The sequence below is a fragment of the Copadichromis virginalis genome, linkage group LG18, assembly GCF_057382275.1.
Source record: "Copadichromis virginalis isolate Kocher_CV1m ecotype Utaka linkage group LG18, C_Virginalis_male_GT1.1, whole genome shotgun sequence".
Classification (NCBI taxonomy): domain Eukaryota; kingdom Metazoa; phylum Chordata; class Actinopteri; order Cichliformes; family Cichlidae; genus Copadichromis; species Copadichromis virginalis.
Window position 1 is genome coordinate 13,067,052 of NC_140635.1, and position 14,879 is coordinate 13,081,930.

General features: G+C 38.9%; 1 long non-coding RNA gene across 1 annotated transcript; it reads right to left on the reverse strand.

Moving 5' to 3' along the window:
* Window positions 1-7,308: 7,308 nt before the first annotated feature.
* LOC146687411 (uncharacterized) lies at window positions 7,309-14,653 on the reverse strand. The gene is made up of 3 exons (XR_014916563.1): window positions 14,123-14,653; window positions 13,854-13,947; window positions 7,309-7,425 (listed from the first exon to the last, which is right to left on the reverse strand). It is a non-coding gene; the product is annotated as an uncharacterized LOC146687411 (long non-coding RNA).
* Between the last annotated feature and the right edge of the window lie 226 nt (window positions 14,654-14,879).

The window sequence follows — 14,879 nt, forward strand, 5'->3', positions numbered from 1 at the left end:
TTGCAGTGTTTTGTGTTCTTTTCACTTTAAATTTGTGAAAGGAAAAAGCTGAAAATGTAAATAGTTAAAACTTGAAATGTGAATAGTTGATTTTTGTATTAGATGATTTATTTATTACATTTTATGTGGAGTGAATAAATAAAAGTATATTTACGGTGGCCCCTAGAGACAAAGCACATACAAACTTCAAATCACGTACGAACTCTGAAGCATGTACAAACTCCAAAACACGTAAAAACACGTACAAACTCCAAAACACGTAAAAACACGTACAAACTCCGAAGCACGTAAAAACTCAGAAGCATATAAAAACTCAGAAGCACATAAAAACTCAAAACACGTACAAAAGAACAACAGAAGTGCTCCAGGATGCTGGGCGCAGTGTTGAGCCTTTGTTATCTTGTGGCTACACAAGCCAGCAAGTACCAATGACCGGATTTGGTGTGTGGTAATAACAGGTAAATGAACTTTTTTTTTAAATTATTTGAATATATATATGAGTGCCTGTGTATAAATACACAAACAATACACACATGCTTTCAATTGTGTAATTTAAGTGATCTAGTAGCTCTGCTTTGGAAGTTCAGTTCATGCTAGAAATGTGTTTTGGAGTTTGTACGTGTTTTGTCTCTAGGGGCCACCGCATATATTTATATATAAACATATATAAATAAAACCACTTGTTTTTACGTTAGTAATTCCTTTTGTGCATAATTTTATATTATTGTTAATAATAAATTAATTAAAGCAACAAAACAACCTGAAGAGCCGGTTCGGAGCCGAAAGAGCCGGCTCTTTTTAGTGAGCCGAACCGAAAGAGCCGGTTCTCTAAAAAGAGCCGGAAATCCCATCACTAAAGCATACCCTCCTTCTACTTTTTAGTTTTGCACAGACATGGAGCTCTACACAAATACAGGAATGTCAAAGTTTGTCTCCCCTTTAATTAAAAGTTTCTAGAAATACTACCAAAACTGCCAAACTGCCACCTTTGGAAAAATCCCACGTCGTATGTCAAGTATAATCTTGAAAATCAGGGAAAATAGCCCTGTCTCAGTTGAGCGCTGATTGCCATCTTTTGGAAAGAGCACGTGTTGTTTCCAGGAACACGCTCAGCGCCCTGACCTCTCTTTCTTTTGTGTTTCCATTGTTCACTGTTATTTCTCTAGTTTAGCTTTGACAGGGTGATACAATGAATTGGAGGCTCCACAAAAGAGACTTTTACGCCACATTAGGCAAGGGTCCCACGTTCTTCTCTGACACAAAAATACAATTTACTGAGACAGACCCATTCATCTCAGCAGAATCTCTGCTCACATAATAGGCTCCCTCTTATAAACCTCCTTTTTTCATCTTCCTAGAGCTAACTGCACTGTTGAAAATTAAGTTAACATTAACATTTATTCTTGAGGTAAGCATATGGTCTTATCAGAGACATTCAAAGAGTGTGTGACAATTCAAAGCAGGCTGCTATGCAGGTATTAACAGCGTCTTATGAATTATCTGTCAATGTGGAAGACTAAAAGTGTAACAACAGAAGAGGACTTCTTTAACACGGATATTAGTGATGGGATTTCCGGCTCTTTTTAGAGAACCGACTCTTTCGGCTCCTAACCGGCTCTTCAGGTTGTTTTGTTGCTTTAATTAATTTATTATTAACAATAACACAAAATGATGCAAAAGGAATTACTAATGTAAAAACAAGTGGTTTTATTTATATATGTTTATATATAAATATTTACGGTGGCCCCTAGAGACAAAGCACGTACAAACTTCAAAACACATTTCTAGCATTAACTGAACTTCCAAAACAGAGCTAGCTAGATCACTTAAATCACACAATTGAAAGCATATGTGTATTGTTTGTGTATTTATACACAAGCACTCATTTATATTCAAATCATTTTAAAAAAATGTTCATTTACCTGTTACTACCACACACCAAATCCGGTTGTTGGTACTTGCAGGCTTGTGTAGCCGCTAGGTAACAAGCTCAACACTGCGCCCTAGCATGCTGGAGGACTTCTGTTGTGTTTTTACGTGTTTTGGAGTTTTTACGTGCTTCTGAGTTTTTACGTGTTTTGAAGTTTGTATGTGCTTTGTCTCTAGGGGCCACCGTAAATATACTTTTATTTATTCACTCCACATAAAATGTAATAAATAAATAACATAATACAAAATCCAACTATTCACCGTTCAACTTTTAACTATTTAAATTTTCAGCTTTTTCCTTTTAAACAAATTTAAAGTGAAAAGAACACAAAACACTGCAAACCACAACACAATTAAATATAAATTAAAATATGAAAACAAAAAGAACATGCATATTCTCTGTCATATGGACCTGCATGAATAAACTTTCTGAATCCTTTATCATCTGCAACTGAAAATAGTTGTGAGAGAAAGAAAAAAAAAAAAAAAAACATCCACAGCTTGCGATAAGGAGCCGGCTCGCGTCGTTCACATCAAAGATCCGGCTCTAAGAGCCATTTCGTTCGCGACCGACACATCACTAACTGATATATACCTGGAATAACATCCTTTTATTCGTCTAAAAATTGGGTTGCTGTTTATATATATATTCTCTGCCTATTTTATGGGATGTGTCAGTGTGAAGTTTGTGAAGACCCAAACATCACTGGTGGGCTTCCAGGTCACCACATCAATGAATCAATTCACTGTGTGCTCACTCATGAAATGAGACCTAATGAGAAGTGCTTCAGCCTCAATCACGGGGCAACAAGGGGAATGACTTTTGTCATCCCGATACAGGCCTTTTCCTGAATGCTGATTGGTCTACAGGAAGACAAATCCTTTTTTTTCTTGTGATTTTTCTCCATTTTCAAATGTGCTGATTATCTTTGCCGGAGCTATTTTCAAATTCGTTCTGTCGTAAAATTGATGAATTGGGCATGAAGTTGCCTGCTTCACAAACTTCTCGTGTTCCCTCATTCGCTCGCTCACTCACCTCCTCTGCTGTGCAATCAACAGATCTCTATCACACATGTTCCTCCTGCATGTGCTGACTGCATAAGAGCACCGTGAATGCACTCCGTGCAATTTGTACATAAAAGTGCAGGCCTCAATCTTTCTCTGGGAGCAGGTTTGTAATGTATATTGACTTGTTTTGATTGAAGCTGTTTGAGGGACATTTGAGAAAGTTCACTGGTGTATTTTTGTGAAGCCTTTGATATTGATGGGCAGGTGTGTGGAGAGTAATAAGTAGCTGGAGAGGGAATTTGCTGACAGAACCCATTACCTCTGCTAGAGAATACTTCACATATCCACTCAAATCAGAAAACATGAGGGTATAAATAGGAAACTGCACATTGGACTCAGTATAGCTGCTGGAAAATTGAACATTATCAGGGTGCTATATGTCTTCTAAATGGGTCTGTGACATTCTTATGTTTATGCTATTTGCAGAAGAGAGCTGTCAATCAACAGAGAACAAGATGGCACTGTTAAATTCAGGCTGTTGTTTCTAGACCCAGCTATGACATTATTCAAAATTGACAAGCCATATATCACAATGTAAATTCAACTTTACTTGGCCTGTTTCAGCTGGACTGCAAATTGAGCCTGTGAGGATCATTTCTCATGATGATGTTGCTGGATCCTGGTTACAGATAGCTTTTAAAAAGCGAAAAAAAGAAGAGTGACAAATTAAAAGAAAAACTATGCTGCATGCACGTAGCTTGTCTCTACATGCAGCCTCCTCTGAGGTTGTTTTGTAGAAGTTGCAAAGGTTTGTGGGTTTTTTCTTTTCTTTATTTCAGACTCACTGTCTAACATCAGCTGCCTCAACAAGCCAATTTACTTAATGAATAAATCCACGTGCACACTCTTCTGCAAGCCAGCATGTGGACATAAGCTGTTACACATAATACCCCTCCCAGCATAGACTGAGACATTTATTTGAAGCTTTTTGAGGGACATTTGAGACACAGCATTTTGAGACTCCTAAATTTATTCTTAGAGGGTGAAGAATCACTCCTACACTCTCTGTGCGAGTCTGTTTTGAAAGTCAGTGAGGCTTTGTGGTGTTTTTCTTAATCATAGAATAACATTAACATAATTTAATCTTCTTCTTGATCTCATTTTACGTAATTAAGTGATGAAATCCTCATTGTCAGTGGTCATCTGCCACATTTTGAATTAAGGAACATCAGTGGTTTCATTAATTTACCCTGTCTGAGGTAGCTAGGTTATCTAATTAATTAGAAATCTTTTTTAAAGGCAAGTTCTTTCCAAAAAACATTTTTCCCCTTAAGCACAATGAAAGTTTGTTGCTTAGACATCAGATTATAGCAGACCTTTGTGTCGGCTTAACTCTTTGTATTGTTGCTGTTGAAGCACCCTTTTGTTATTTGACAGTTCAGCTATGAAATATGAACAGGCCTAGCATAGGCAAACAAAAACAGACTCCAGTGTGGAAAGTAATGGAGACAGGAAGAGTCTGTATGTTTGTGAGTTACTGAAGGAACATATCGCCATAAAGGGAAACAAGGAATCACATAATACTTGTCTTATTTTGGGTGGACTGAATGTGTCTGTTTACTGAGTCTGAAAAGGGACTTTCTGTAAGGTTAGAAAACTTATGGCCAAATAAACAAGCACAAATGTTTGCCCTAAACACAGCTCTTCTCATGAGATCTAACCTACTATCAATCTAAACCAGAGCTTAGGGCAAAAATAGGAACTCCTGAAAGGTTATTTCAGTCCCCAGATTGTTAACGTTTCAAAGGGTAATTCTGGCCCTCTGTTTTTTGGTGTTCAGTGAAATTTGATGAGTACTGATGTGGTTTCTGATCAGTGGTGTTTTGAGGAGGAAACTCCCTTGGTGGTTCTTGGCATCTCCTGAGACTTGGAATGAACTTCCCAAAAAATTCCTGCACCACAATTACAAGGCAGCCATACGGCAGGTCAAAGGAAGGACAAATGCGGTGCAATATCCGAAACATGAATCACATTTTCATCACGACAAACACTGAAACGGAGGGAGGGTAAATAAATCACAATTACAAAGTCAACTGCACGCTCCAGGCTGTCTCCTTTGGCAATAGCCTGACATGATCAATTTATATTATGTCAGTGTTCAGTCTTCAAAGATTAATGGCAACAAACAAGAATCCCAACGAGGAAAAACTGTGGAAATTGAGGGAAGGATAGCAGTTAGAACGTTGCCAATATGACAAGAGACGCTGGCCTCCTGTCAAGCAAAATATGTCACTACACTGCAGAGAAGTGGTTTTCATGACCACACCAATTAAAATTGAGACAATTTAGATACTAATGTAACAAGAATATTTTCCTAAACCTTAAAAAACCTTTGCCTGAATCTGACTCAACAACCAATGTGACCAAGTAGCAAAAGACAACTAAACATAGGAGTAGTTTTACAAATAATGATGCCACACAGCAACTAATGATGAAGTTAAACAACAATTAAATCTAAAAACAACACAAAATATTAGTAATAATAATAATGACACAACACAAACTCCAGTCTCCTGGATGAAAGTGCTCTATAAGACTCATGCAACCACCACTTCTCACAATGCAAGGAAGTGGGATATGTCTCCAGATAGACATAATCCAAGTACAAAACACAGACCCATTTGGAAATGCATTGCATGGCCTAATGTTTTGACTATTTCCCTACCTGTGGAGAGAAAAAGGGAACAGAAACTCACAGCTCACAAATTTTGTTACTTCCTATTATACATAGTGGTGGATCTGCAGTGATATAAGCAGGCAGGGGAATCATTAGACGTGATTACTGCACTGCACGGTCGTATAACAGCCAAGGAATATGATGTCATTTAATGGGAGTACTCTGTGGTGCAAAAATATTCTCTTCTAGCCTTCCTCTATTTAAATATGGCAACGCCTCAGTGCACAAAGAAAGAATCAATTGAAAGAAGTTTGTTAATGACCGCTTCATTTACAATAAATATAGATGAACTTTTATTGAAAGTAGAGTCTTTTGGAAAATTTGGGCGTATTTAACTGAAGCATTAAAGTTTATTCTTAGACCTCTGAAAGAGCGGTTTGCTTTCATTAGCCTAGCTAAACTCCTAAATATGTGTCATGGACAAAATCATTAGTGGTTCACTTTGAATCACAGTATCTTCATGAAAACAAGACAGCTGAGCAAACTCTGTCTGCACATGTAGACTGCTCCATGATTTAATAGTGCGATTCAGAGATCAGTAGTTTTAACTGTATATTGTACAGCTGTTTCTACTTTTGAATGCAAACAGGTCTAGGGGCAATGTCATGGATACACTCACTTAATAATGAAACCAAACCTACAGCGATTAATTTTTTTTTTACCTTTGATCAAGTCTTGTCAGATTATAATGAAATCCAGGCCTGTTTCTGATTTCCCTGTAAGCAGTATTAAATGATTTTTGTTTTTTAGTAAGGATCCTTCTTATTTCTGCCTCATGTTGACATGTTAATTTGCTGTCTTCTCTCTGTTTTACATGAAAAATGTTTTAGTGGCTGTAGCAGTACAATCCCAGTACATCCCCTGACTGGCTTTTATTGTGAAGTGACTCATCTGCAGTAACTCATCCTGTATTAGTAAGAAAAAGAAAAAAAAAAACAGAGTGTATGTCTAAAATTAGTTTTCTAACTTCCGATGCATCGTCAAGAGTAATCTAGGAGTAAATATTAGTAAATCAGTAATATTTTCGCATTTGTTAAAACGTAATATATGCAAAGGATTTCTCATTTTTGTTTTTACCCTACTTTATTGCAGCTACTCTGGTCTTTTCACTTCTCTGACTTTATCATCCAATAAAAGGATGTGTGACCTGGAAAGAGCTAAGATGGATTTTTCCTAGTGCATTAGGCCAAATTAGCTCATTGCAAATGCAAAATTAACATGCAGATTCACAGCCTGAATCGCTGCTAGTGCATCATATTCATCATCATCAAAACCAGAGAGCGAACGAATTTGGGTGTCTAATCACCAGGAACAACAAACAAGAAAAACCTATCAAGAAATAGCAGAATTTCCCTCCAATCAGACAGTTAACTGACCATCTAATCTGCTCCGCATGCTCAGCACATCTCGACGATCCACACAGAAAGCTCCTATGACATGAAGTGTGCGGTTCACACTTAAATTTGGGGTCTAGTTTGTGGATGACAGGTGAAGCAGAGAGACGCGCACCTTTATGTAGCGGGACAGGGCGACAGAAGTCAAGTTGATGCAAACAAAACTCTCCAAACTGAGATAGAAATGACAAAACAGGGAGGTGGACAGGTGGAGTGGTGGAGGTACAGATAACTACCTTCACATAATATTGCTTTTTCCTTCGGGTTAGAAAGAGCAGGAGCTTGTCACTGGCTGGTGAGTAGATCTCCTTTGCATTGTATTTTTCTTTCTCCTCTTTCAATGCAATTGCTCATCAGCTGGGAAAGAAAAAGAAAAAGAATACAGTGTTTATGTCTGAGAGCAATAAGTCACCTTGAGAGAACGGTTTCACATAGCAGCTGGTGAAGGCACATTTAAATCCAACTTAACTTTCATAAACTGTTGAGTTGAATCTGGTAACAAAGCTTTGATGTCACCTCAAAGTGTTTTAGACATCTGTGGATTAGAGACTCTCCCCTTATTAAGCAGCACGTCTGCTTAACACAGTGAAAGAGATAAAGAGGTTTCTGTGAAAATGGACACAGAGGACCGGTGTGGTAACTGTTACATACAGCCCACATCCGTAGGGTCAACAGCTGCTAATGTTTAGCGGGCCAAACCCCAACTGAGCACTGTTGACTTACAGATGCTGTTGAGGAAACTTAAGATTCACACCTCGTAAAAAGAAGAGGCAGATGTTTGCATATTAATAGAGACTGTGGAGACTGACTGGTAGAGGGAGGCATTACAGCTGCTTCATTACAGTGTACAGTGTATGGCACAGATGGATATACCCGCTTTTCATCTCTGGGGCATTTTGATCTGGATGCTTTTAAATGCCAGGTGTGAAGTCCACTTCACTGCAGTCGCTACACATTTATGTTGTATAGTGCTATAACCTTTCTTCCATCTATGCTTGCAAATCACATCTGAGCACAGAATGGGTGATTGATCGCAGAATGGGTGAGTGAATTTCTGAAGTCTATCTTAAAACCATACCAACATGGATATACTAATACTTAACTCTGTTTCTACTGGACATAAAGAGATCTAATTTTACTGTGTATGGTTTATGTAGTAATGCCGCCATGCAGATGCCTTGGAATTCGAATGTTGGATCTCTGTAGTGATATCACACCTGAGTTACTTTCCAGTAAAAGGGATGATAAGCAGGATTTCTTTGCTTTTAGTATCGCTAGAAAAATTGCTATACTAAACAGATCCTGTTACCCAGGAAACCAATCAATACTCAGCAGTATTGATATTTCTTTTGATGACACGACGGGGGGGCTATAATTATTGCCCCATATAGTGTCCCTTTTAGATTACTGTCCAGTTGTATACTGTACATTATTCATTTAGTAAGATTCCAGTAATCTAAAACATGCTGTTTAGGATTTTATACAATCCATAATTAATTCATAATCAACTTCTGTTGCTTTTGTGGTTTTTAAAACAGGGTTTGTTAATCAGCACAATCCCTAATGTAGATTTTCACAAAGCATAATTTGTTGCTTTGGTAAATTTAAATATAGCCAGTTTAATACCGAATGGGAATCTTCAACAAAAGCTTTTTAACCCATATGGAAAAGAAATAGTAAAAACTTATATGTGATTAGTCATGAAAGTGGCCACTTTCATGAGTAAATCATATATAAATCATATAAGGCTTACATGATTTACTCATGAAAGTGGCCACTTTCATATATTGTTTTAGGAAGTATCCAAAACATACAAGTTTCATTATATAATTTTTCAAGGGATCTTATATCTGTTTTCACTCTTATATGCTTTTCATACAAGTTTCACACAAGACAGATACAAACTTTATAAGATTTATATATATCTTTTCCATATGGGAATTCTAGTTTTGAACTGATTCACTTGTTTAAATAAAGATTATGAATGCACCAGCAATAGTTAATAATATAATTCTACAATATGGTAAAGAAATGATAATTTACCTGTTTTTTCAGGTATTTGCAAAATGACACAAAAAGGCTGTAGGTGTGCTGTCAATGTCATGTCTCACAAAATAACTATGAGGAATTGTCTGTCTTAAAGGTGGAGGTAGAACAACGCTACATGGAGGTGTTTCTGAATGCAACACAGTATATCAGACACAAATCTATTGATTTGCTCATTCAACACCTTTACTGGGCTATAAATCTCGCTTCACAGTCACACAACCCACTGGGGCAATCTGGTTCCACAGACTGGCTTGATTGCTGAAAAACCTAATGGAAATGCAGCATAATGTCATTCACTTAATATTTCAAAAATTATTCTGAATGGTAACTAGTTTTTTTACAGTGAGAATGTGTAGTGGTAATTTGAACCGCAATCAGCATCCACTAAGTGCTGCAAAAAAATCAGTGAAAATCAGATCAAGTGAGGCTTTTGCATTCTTCCGTCCTGTATACAAATGGCCACATATGAAGACACATGGGAACCTGAAGCAAAATTAAATACTGTCGCTGGATGGATGATGTTTCAGGCTTGCTTTTATTACACATAGGTTTGGCTCCATACTGTCTTCTTCTTCTTCATTTCCCTTATACAGCAGGTTGCTTTAGAAATCACTGCAGTGGATCAACTAGCTCAGTCTCACCCTATTCATATCATCCGTTTCTGTCACACCAGCCCTCTGCATGTTGTCCTTTACTATATCCACAAATTTTCTCTGTGATATTCTTTCTTCCCTCCTGCCTGGTAACTCCATATTTAACATGCATTAGTGCTCCTCTGCACATGTCCGAACCATCTTGGCCCAGCATCTCTACCTTTGTCTGAGATTTCCCTCTAAAATGTACATTTCTAGTCCTGTCCATACTGGTCACTCCCAGTAAAAATCTCAACATCTTCAGCTCCACCTCTATCTCTTTGTTAGTGCCAAATCAAACCAGATCTTACCACTGCTTTGTAAATCTTTTCCACCTGCTTCCTACTCTTGCTGCAGATAACAATGTTGTCAACATCATAGTTCATGTAAACTCCTGTCTGACCTCATCTTCCATTACCACTGGAAACAAGAAGGGGTTCAGCACCAATCCTTGATGTAACCCCACTCCTATGCTTCTATTTTGAAATTTTAGTATTTACCCAATTAAAGGAATGACTTGCACCGATACAGGACCCAGTATAAAACTAGAGAGGCGGTCACCGCAGGGGAGGACACCAGCAGGAGGATTGGAGTGTCATTGAGGCAATGGCATGGAGAGGTTTTATGTGAGGTCAGCAGGAGACACAGGTGGGAGCAGACATAAAGGGCAGGCTGCAGAGGGGCACGCTGAAGTGGAAGCAGATGCATGAGACATGTTTAGCGCTCTAGCATTTGTTAGTGAGACCAAGGCGTAAATGACGAAGGGCGTCCTGTGGGAGGAAATTAGAGGCAGGCAGAGTTTATTTGCCCCTAGCAAAATAAAAAGATAATAGAATGTGTTTTTGTGTGTGTCATGTTTTTTGGGGTTTTTTGTTTTGTTTTTTATTGAAAATAAATTATTTTTAGAGCTGTTTGTCATTTCAACTACCCTCTTTGTTTTACTGCTCTCTGCCCAATCAGAAAAGTCTTCTTGTCATTAGTCCATCACCAAAACTCAAGACCATAAGTCATTCGGCAGACTGCCATCTGACGATGCCAAGCTACATCGTCCCCTGACACCACCCTGCAGTCTTCAGTCTCTTTTTTGCATTGCCCTTTTTGAATCTAGCTCCACCTATGTGCACCTTCCACCACTCTTATATGTCACACTGTGTTGCTCCTTGAAATATGTGTTCGCCAAAGCCATTCTCATCCTTTTCACAAATTCCACTGCCTTCTTTCCTTCCATATTTCTCTCCTTAACACCACACCTACCCAACAGCTTTTCTTCACCCCTGTTCCCTTCACCTACATCTACACCGAAATCCACTCCAATCACTCCTCTCTCCCCTTTGGAGACACTTTCTACCTTTTTATCCAATTATTCTGACTAATTCCTCTTTCTCTTCTGAATCCCTCTTGTCAGACCTTTGCACTGACAGCATTTAGCATCACCCCTTCAATTTCCAGCTTCAAAGTCATGATCCTGTCTGACAATGTCCTAATATCACAGAACTATTCACATAGACTTACTTCAGGTTTACCCATACTTCAGTCTATATTGTGGTAGAACACACACACACACACACACTATATCTACCTTTCTTCTCTCCATCATATCAGCTACCTGAAGTCCCTACTCTCACTGCTTCACTCCTGCCTTTCTTTCTCTCTCACTTCCTTCAAACATGCCTTCCCCCTCTTCATTTTCCACCAACAGTAGCACAATTTCCATCTGCACCCTGCTGGCCAACAACATCAGAGGCAGTCATTGCCAAAATGGGCCCAAACCAGTCCAGTGTGTAAATCTCATTCTCGATGATGTGCATGTTTGATTTGGCAAAGGTTTTATGCCAGATGCCCTTCCTGATGCAACCTTTCCCATTTATCCAGGCATGACACCAGTTCTAGGAGTACACTGGCTTGCGCCCCCACTCGCCGCCACTTAGTTTGGCTCCATACTGTGTATACGTTACATGATTGACGCATGGAGAAAAAAAAAAGTCTGACAAAAGCATAGAGAAAAGCAAAAAAGTCTCCAACAGCAAATACTGATTGAATGCAGTGAGCTCACCCATCCCTAAAAGCAGTAGGCACTGAAAGTCTGAAGTTATAAGCTAATAAGCACAGGGCTTCTTTGATAGTCGATTGTCAACAAGTCAATCAGTCAACAAAAATAGAGGAGCTGAGTTATTGTGTTCGTATGAATGTTTCCAGTGCATTTAAACTTAATAGTTTTACTTCTAATACAAGATCACTTTGAATTGGCAGTCACGCAGACATTGGTCCTGTGATGGTTTCACAATTGCTTGTACAATGCAGAAAGCAAGGCTTAAAAATAAAAGAAAACTTCAAGACTGATAAAAAATGATGTAAATAAATCAGCAAGAGCAGCACGAAAACAGATAATCAACAAATATAAACATAGTTAGACCTGACCTCAGGGGGGCTTCTCTAAGTATATATTTCCTGGAAATAGCACAGGATGATGAAGGAGCTGTCATTGTGCCAGAGTGGGAAAAGTAATGCGGTATATATTTAATCTCTGATTAAACATCATGAATGGTAGGCCAGTCACGTTCACTATGTCAGGGTTACCGTTTCGTACTCCGCTCGCTTTGGCTCACTTAAAAAAAGACTGTTTCATTCGGCACATTTTCCTGCGATTGGCGTGAAGACACAACTCACAGGGTCACAGCAACATTTGAGGAAGGGGTGGTGACTGGATTGCTGATGCCCCCCCTTTAAAATCCACTCCCACTCAACTCTTTTATTTCCTGGGGAAAGAAAGAGGGGAAAAAACTCTTTTTTTCCCCACTTTTTTTTCAAAGCAGTGAGCGAGAAAGCGTGAGAACAGTCACTGCAGGGCTTCAGGAACATTGTATCTGTCTGTAGGATGAAAAGCCTTGCAGCAGAATGAGAGAATGAGAGGCCTTTTTACCAGAGCCAAGCTCAATGAGAAGGGGGAAGGGATAAAGTGAAAGAGTTCACTACTTCCCACTAAATTAGATTAAGGTGAGTATTGATTGGGTAATACACGCCAGTAGGCCTATAGTGCAGCACCGTCTACAACAGAAGCTGTTTCAGCATTTCCTCAAGATAATGAAAGCGGTAATGAAAGTGCAGGACAACTATCTTATTACAGCACATTTACAACAATGTATCACAAACCACTAAAACAAACCAAAAAAAGAGAGAGAGAGAGACGGGAAATAGAAAACATCCATTGGTACTCGATTCAAGGCATTGCCGCCCGAAGAGCTAAAAAGTACAACACTGAGATAAGTCAAAGAGGTGGTGTGAGCAAACCTGCTGTCTCAGCAGTCTAAAAGATGTGTTACTGATAATGGGGCCTCTCTGCATGCAGGTTCTGATGCCAAAATTCAAGCCAAGACTTCTGTTTGTGCCCTCATGGCAAAAACTCTAGGACTCTCCATTAATCTGCGCTTAAGCTGCCTGGCTTCAAAAACAGATGCTTGAGGAGGATAAGGCAACTCGGTGGGAGAGAAGGTACGTAAGCCTTGGTTAGATAAGGGGGAAAAAGTGGCAGCTTTACAGTGTACTATATCAGCTAGATGGGACTTCATAGGGAAACTTTCTTTTTCTATCATCCCCCCTTTTTTTAGTAGAACACCACAAACTACTCACAACGTCACCACCTTGTCTTCGAGCTGATTTTGTTTTGTTTTTTTATTTTTTATAATTATCAGTGGGGCAAAAATACAAACTAAACAGGCGTGAAATACCAGTAAGCAAACCTGTCATAGAGACTGCCAGTTATTCCTATGACTTTTGTGCGTGTGTGTTTTGCTGTTTTCCATTGTTGTGTTGTGAGTGAAACTAGATCAAAGAAAATGAATCACAGACATTATAACATGTAGTGTGTTTAAGATGTTTTTACCAACTTAAATTGTGTTTTCAGTAACAAAATATAAATATGTTACTGTCATAAATCATACAAGGAAGCTAAACAAGTGTCTCTTTTTGTGAATATTGCCTGTCACAATCAAAACCAAAGGAAACACTGTATTGCTCCCAACAAAGAGGTTGCATGTCCATGAATTTACTAAATCTTTAAAATGATTTAGCTGCTCCCTTTAACAGTCGCCACAGAGGATCATCTACCTCCATCTCACGCTATCCGTAGCACCCTCTTCAGTCACACCAGCCCTCTGTCTCATATGTTGCTGTGCAGCAGGCAGGCCATGGAACCAATATGCTGAACACAGGAGAGAGATGTGAACAGTTTTATTACTGGTAACATACTGAAGGTAACTTAATAAACACGGCGCAAGGCCAGAGCAAAACAAAGGAACAGAGGAACACACAGCAATAAGGGTTGAGGGACGATGTGACAAAGAATAACGGGAAACAGAATCAATATATATACTCACAGGATAATGAGAGGAAAGGCAACAGGTGGGACACACGGCTGGAAACTACAGACATGACGGGGCAGGGGAAGTAAACAATACAATTCACAGGAGGCCACGGTTACTGCAATGACACTGGAAGACACAACTGAGTGGGGAAGAAGGGTTAACCTGACATAGACAGGGGAGCGTGGGAAGGACAAATGCAGACAAGTGTGGGACACCAAGGAAAACGAAAGAGAACAAATCCAGCCTGATGAGGCCAAGGGAGTTAAACTAAATACAAATGCACAGAGGACAAAAGACCAAAGTAGAACAAGAAGTAACTGAGCAGAAGACACACTCACATAAATGAACGTATTGTGAAACTCAGACCTGACACAGAGACAGAAATGTAAAGAAACATTGAGACAAGATAGAGTGGATACGAAATGGAACTAATGTCATCAAACAAGAAAAAGGCTCTAGTTCTTGGTTCTAGCTCTTAAATATAAACCAAGTTGTTTACATGTCTGTGAAGGTTCTCAGTCATCCAGGTGATCGTAGTCTTAGGAGCTTGGAAAGAAGTCCAGACGCTTTTCTTTCCTAGCTCCTTAGACCAAGTTGTTTACAGAAAAGAAGTACAATATTTAAAAAAATGTGTGGTTAATAAAGTTTCCTGTTGAGTAGTTACAGTATAAGACAGATCCAACTACAGCCCTCACTTTACAATTGTCATCTATCCCGCTTTGGTTTACAACTTATAGTTTATAGTTAAAGCTTAATCAGATAACCCATG